Source organism: Dromiciops gliroides, chromosome 3, assembly GCF_019393635.1.
Source record: "Dromiciops gliroides isolate mDroGli1 chromosome 3, mDroGli1.pri, whole genome shotgun sequence".
NCBI classification, from domain to species: domain Eukaryota; kingdom Metazoa; phylum Chordata; class Mammalia; order Microbiotheria; family Microbiotheriidae; genus Dromiciops; species Dromiciops gliroides.
The window spans coordinates 585,107,791-585,114,239 of record NC_057863.1 but is presented as its reverse complement, the minus strand read 5'-3'; the positions used below and the strand labels follow the sequence as shown (position 1 = coordinate 585,114,239).

Sequence of the window (6,449 nt, the reverse complement as noted above, 5' to 3'; positions counted from 1 at the left end):
GTTCTCTTCTTCTCACTCTTAAGCCCCAAATCCTTTTGTTTGTTATCACTTTTTCTGGTTTGGTATTTTTGCTTATTAGTTCATTATTCTTTTATACTATAGTCTAGTTATTGAATTCTTCCTTTTCCTCTCAAGCAAGTAAAATTCTCCTTCCACTCCTCCCCTTCAACTTCTTGTTGTTTTTTAAAACTTCATTTTCTGTGCCTTTTTCTAGAAAAAGATTTCTTTCCTTCATTCTCTCCGTTATTTATTTTTAATTTCTGTCTATTCCAGGCTTTTATTTTTTCTTTATGGCCCTCATGTTTACTTATTCTTTCTTTATCTATAAAGCCTATCCCGAGGAAAACTGGATCTATGATGTAATTGATGTGTGTATTTCCAATGTAGCACATTAGTTGTCTATCAAAAACCACCACTCTTCACATGTCCAGCTTATTCTTCATTTTTGCTCATATATTTCTTTGATGATATCTTTTGTGCCACTTCATAATTACTTATAATTTGTTGGAAATAAATGTTCAATGAGACTCTAGTCCTTATGAGTGTGTGCATCAGGTTCTGTAGATGCAATCCCCACAGATTAAAATAAAAGGACATGTTTTGTCAAGTTGTGACATTTTTCATCATTGACAGCCTCCCTGTATCAGAGAGATTTCCTAGTCACTTCACCCTCACAGTCAGAATTAGTGAGAACCAGCCAGTGCCCTGCAAAGATGAAGACCAGAAACTGGTAGTAGTAAGAAACTCAACAGGCACAAGAGCAGTAGAGAGATACAACAAGATCAGTTAACAACTTTGATTTGAGAATTAGCAGTTAACAAACAACATAGAGATCTTACTAGTTCAAAGGAATTTACCAACATCAAGTCTTAAGTAAGATAAGGAAATGCTGACACATGGAGCAAAAACTGAGACAAGAGCTATTAGAACAGAAGTTTTCACGATCTAATTAGTCTAGTTCATAACTATCACCATGGTTGTGTGTGTGTGTGTGTGTGTGTGTGTGTTTTGTGGGGCAATGAGGGTTAAGTGACTTGGCCAGGGTCACACAGCTAGTAAGTGTCAAGTGTCTGAGGCCAGATTTGAACTCAGGTCCTCCTGAATACAGGACCAGTGCTTTATCCATTGTGCCACCTAGCTGTCCCCACCATGTTCTAAATATGTGTTCTTGCCTCTGTCTGTTCTTAACAAAAGAAAATAAATATTAATAAGTTTGAATGCATAGTATGCTTTATACAAATCCTCTGAGTGAAATTCCAAGAAATAGCAAATTTTGGAAGTAAAGTAAGTCCTTAAATTGGCAGTATTCAACAATTCTGTACAATGCTTTCAAATTTGCTAGGAGATCTAAATATTATGTTATTTCAATACTACCCAATATTGTTCACTGGTATTTTTCAGTGTTTAAAATATTCATGCTAGGCTAGAGTTCTTTATAAATAGTACTAAACATGATTTCTCATATATTAAGCTAATTTTATTAGATATCCATAATAACGAATTTTGAGCATAAAGAATGTTGGAACCCTTCTTAACAAAGATTAAGGAAGGGGGCAGCTAGGTGGCACAGTGGATAAAGCACCGGCCCTGGATTCAGGAGTACCTTAGTTCAAATCCGGCCTCAGACACTTGACACTTACTAGCTATGTGACCGTGGGAAAGTCACTTAATCCTCATTGCCCCACAAAAAAAAATAATAAAACGAAACAAAAAACAAACAAAAAGAAAGATTAAGGAAATTAGTCAGTTCATTGCCAGACATGTTTTAATTAGTGTCATCAGGTATTGATTCATATTGTTGTTAATGATATCATTTTTATAAAAATCTCTGAAACATTTAGTATAACTATCACAGAAAATTCAGTTAATTATTATCATTCACCTTTAAACACACACAATGTTATCAAAATATGTAATATGATTTTGGGACTTCTGAAAATCCCCAAGGATCCAAATTTCTCATTCCACAATAAAAAAGATTAATATTGATCAAGAATTTCAAAACACAAAAAATTATCCTTATCTCAATTTTATATTTAAAGAAACTCAGAAAATTTAAAAGATTTTTTACCAGTGTCACTCAACTGGAAAGCTTTATATTTAGGATGTGAATCCAGAGTTTAGTGTAAGAAGGTAAGGAACTCTTTTGAGTCACTTATATGTAATTTCTAATGCAAACTTATGTACATAACATACTTCTAAATGATCTCTTTGAAAGAAGAAAAGAATTACCAAGAAAATGTCCAAAAAGGTAGGTATCTCCAGATCAGGGAATTTTATTCAAAGCTTGACTTCTTAGGAAAAAAAAATTCTACTGAAGAATGGGATCAAGGAAACCTCAGCCAAATGAGGATGAGGAAAATCACTTCTTCATCTCCTTGAAAAAGTGAGCCACAGCCTCTGCTTCATTTTCACTCCATACACAATGGGGTGGAGCATGAGAGGCACCACCATATAGAGATTGGCTGGTAGGATATGTGCATGGTGTAGGAAGTTGCACCAAAAATGATGAGTCAATACAGAGAAGATGGATGGGAAATAAATGTAAGGATTACACAAAGATGAGAGCCACAAATATTGAGTGCTTTGTGGCGAACATCCTGAGAAGACATTTGAAAGATGGCACTGAGGATCAGGGTATAGGATGCTGCAATGAGCACCACATCAGTGACTACTGTTAGAATGGGGAGAGAGAAGCCATACCATATATTCACAGTGATATCAGCACTGGCCAGTTTGTCCACCTCTGTGTGTTCACAGTATGAATGGGGGATCACATTAATTCTACAGAAGGGTAGCCTTTTTAGCGGGAAGATGATGCAGAAGCTCTGGAGGAAAATAGCTAAAGCTAGCCTCCACACCACAGGTGTTGTCATTATTGTTGAATATCTCAATGGGGAACAAATGGCTATATAGCGATCAAATGCCATGACCATCAAGATGGCTGATTCCCCCAAAATGTTGTATGGAGAAAGAAGACTTGGGTTATACAAGCATCAAAGGTGATGTCCCATGCATGGAACCAGAAAATGGCCAAGGCTTTGGGCACAGTGGTAGTGGAAATTAGGATGTCAGCGCCAGCCAGCATGGAAAGAAACATGTACATGGGCTCATGGAGACTGTGTTCCATGACAATGACAAGATTCAGAACATTGTTCCCCAGCACTGTGGTTTCATATATAAAGCATAAGGGGATGGAAAGCCAGATGTGGTATCTCTCTAGGCCTGGGATGTCAAGCAGGATAAACACAGCAGGGTGGAAGATGGTATGATTGGTGTTCACCATGTTGGATTTGGGTTTCTCCCTATGAACACTAAAGAAGAATATAAGCTAAGCTGAGGAGTATGATTATGTCCCAACTCTGTGAAGAAGCCCTACACAAATGCATTAGGGAAAAGACAAGTTCAAGAAATTGATAGATTACGATTTCCTAATTGTGCTTTTAAAAACTCAAGTGATAATTCAAAAATCAAAATTCATTAACCACTTACATATATAATATGCATAGAACAATAGGTGAGGTGTGAGAGAAACAAATGTACTTGGTTGGGGTAGAAGGGTACATAGAAGAACATATGTGCTCCCACAGAATTCTTGAGATATAGTTAAAGAAATGCTAAAAAACAAAAACAAAAAGAAACCCTGATATCATTCCTGTGAATTGGTCCTATATCAGTCCCATGCTCAAGAACATACAATAGATAACTAATTTTAAACTCTTCTTGATTTCCAAGGTCCTCAGCAATATGGTCCCACCCAAACTATCTAACTTTATCTCCATTTGCAATTTACTCCACACCCTCTACTCCCACAAATACTATACTCATTCCCCCCTTCAGACCTTTACTTCTATTCCTCACAATTTAGAACTCCATACCCTTTTCTCTATGCCTATCCAAAGCTCTCATACTTTAAACAGTAGCCCAGTCCTATTTCCTCTATGAAGCCTGCTCTGGTAACTCCTGGTAATTCATTCTCCTTCTTGACTATTCATACCACCTCTTACCTGCATATTCATGAAGTTTAGTTATATCAAATGTATTGCTTCTTTGTGTACTGGTTTGTATTGTTCTCTATTTCACACAGATGTACCATCTCCCCAACCACATTGAGAGCACAATGTAGGCAGGGATTATGTCATATATTTTTTTGTATCCAATCACCATCCCTCATCAGTATTTAACATAATTTGGGTATGTTATTGTTATCAATTATAACAACAAAAATGCCTGATTCAGTGTAATCTCCTGGTACTTAAAGTCCAAAACTAAACCAACAAGAGGTTATCTTGAGGATATAGGAAGGAAAATTGGAGAGAATTAAGGGCAATATGATATTGATATTGGTAGATATTATGGAAATGCTTTACTTTAGTGACCTGGGATAGTTGCAGAACATAAGAAGAATAATATTTAAGGATCTCTTATTCCTCTATCCTACCTCAGCTACACAAAAAGATGATCATATCCTCGATCTTGCCATCACCCATATATGAACCCCCTCCATGTTAAAAAATTCAAAAATTCCCTTATCCACCTATAATCTATTAGCTTTCCACCTCTCTATCTGCTTTTCCTTACTGATTTCTACTCTTCATCTATACTGTGTGCTCCAATCCCTCACCTTGTCAACTTTCTCCTAAGCCATCTTGCCTTCGCTGGCCACTCTCTCCTCTTTTCCCCATCTTCACCCTTTGGTTAACCAATTTAATTCTATACTATTATTCTTTCTTGAATCCCTAGACCCCTTATAATGTTGCAAATTACTTCCTCCCAAGCCTCATTCTTGGATCATTCCCATGATTCCTCACCTACATACATGTTGCTGAATAAAGATGGAGAAAATCATGCAACCATTCTGACTGTATCTATACAGATTTTTGTTACATAATCTCAACTGGGTCCTCACTACTTCTAGACAATCCTCCTACACCTGCCTTATCAGCTTACTGATCCACTGTCCATAGTGGTTCTTCCAAACCGTTTCATCCTTCCTTAAAGCTTTCTTGGTTCCTCTTCCCCCTCATTCAGCTGATAAACTTCACTAATATTTTACAATATCCACCGCACCACCTAGCTGCCCCTGCAACATCTCTTGTATAAAATCTCCTTTTTTTTTTTTTTTGGCATTGCCACTTCTCTAGTACAGACTTTTATTACCTTATGCCTGGACTATTGCAATAGCCTGCTGGTGAGTCTGCCAGCCTCAAGTTTCTTCCCATTTCAATCCATCTTCCATTTGCCCACTAATGTGATTTCCCATCCAGCACCATCTCCAGTCATCCTGATCTATATCTAGCCATTGGACCCAGATGGCTCTGGATGAGAGAGAGTGGAGACTGGTGACTTTGAACAACCCTACCTCACTTAAATCCAATTCACTTGCAAGTCATGTCATCACCTTCCCTGATGTCATGGCCCTTTTCAAGAATGAAGGACAAACAGCAACAACATCATCACCATCACCAACAATGTGATTTCCTAAAGGACAGGTCTAATCCCGTCACCCTGTCTATATTCAATAGACTTTTGGCTTCCTATCATCTCCAGAATTAAATACAAAATCCTCTGCTTGGCACTCAATGCCCTTCATGATGTAGCTCCTCCTACCTTTTCAGTTTTCTTATACCTTACTCTCTGTTATTGACTCTGATTCAGTGACACTGGCTTCCTTTCTTTTCCAGGAACAAGATACTCAATCTCTCAGGTCTGGGCATTCAATCTGGCAGTTCCCCATGCCTTGAATGTTTTTTCACCTCAAATCTGCCTATTGGCATCCCTGAAGTCTTAACTAAAATTCCAACATCTATAAGAAGTCTTTTTTAATCTTCTTAATTTTAGTGTCCTAGTGTATTGTCCTTGTTCATTATTTCCTATTTATTATACATATGGCTTGCTTGTATACATTTGTTTGCATGTTGTCTCCCCCATGAGATTGTGAGCTAGGGACTGTCTTTTGCTTTCTTTTGTATCCTAAAAGTTTAGCAGAGTGCTTGTAAATGTGCTTAATAAATGTTGATTGATTGAGCACTTTTGGGCAGGTGCTACTCATCTTCTTATTCAACATGAAACCCATTAGCTTTACAGATTGTTTCCTACAAATGTTCATGATGAATAGCTTCCTAGCCCTGGAGTTTTCTAACCTAGTTGTCATGGCAAATGACCACCATGTTGCTGTTTTTCAGCCTCTGGACTACCAATCCATCATCACTGAGCAGTTTGTGGTCAAAGCTGCCATATTTATCTTCTTCAGAAATGTATTAGTTACTCTGCCCATGCCAAACCTGGCTGCCCAGCTGGACCATTGTGCAGGGAATGTATTAGAAAACGACACCTAGGCCAACATCTCTGTGGCTTGACTCTCTTGTGGGGATATCCATTTTAACAAACTCTACCAGTTTGTGAGCATCTGGCACCTGAAGTAACTTGGTACTAATTTTCTTCTCTGA

At 37.7% G+C, this 6,449-nt stretch overlaps 1 pseudogene; it reads right to left on the bottom strand.

The window, feature by feature from the left end:
* Positions 1 to 2,338: 2,338 nt before the first annotated feature.
* LOC122751264 lies at positions 2,339 to 3,316 on the bottom strand (annotated as a pseudogene).
* Between the last annotated feature and the right edge of the window lie 3,133 nt (positions 3,317 to 6,449).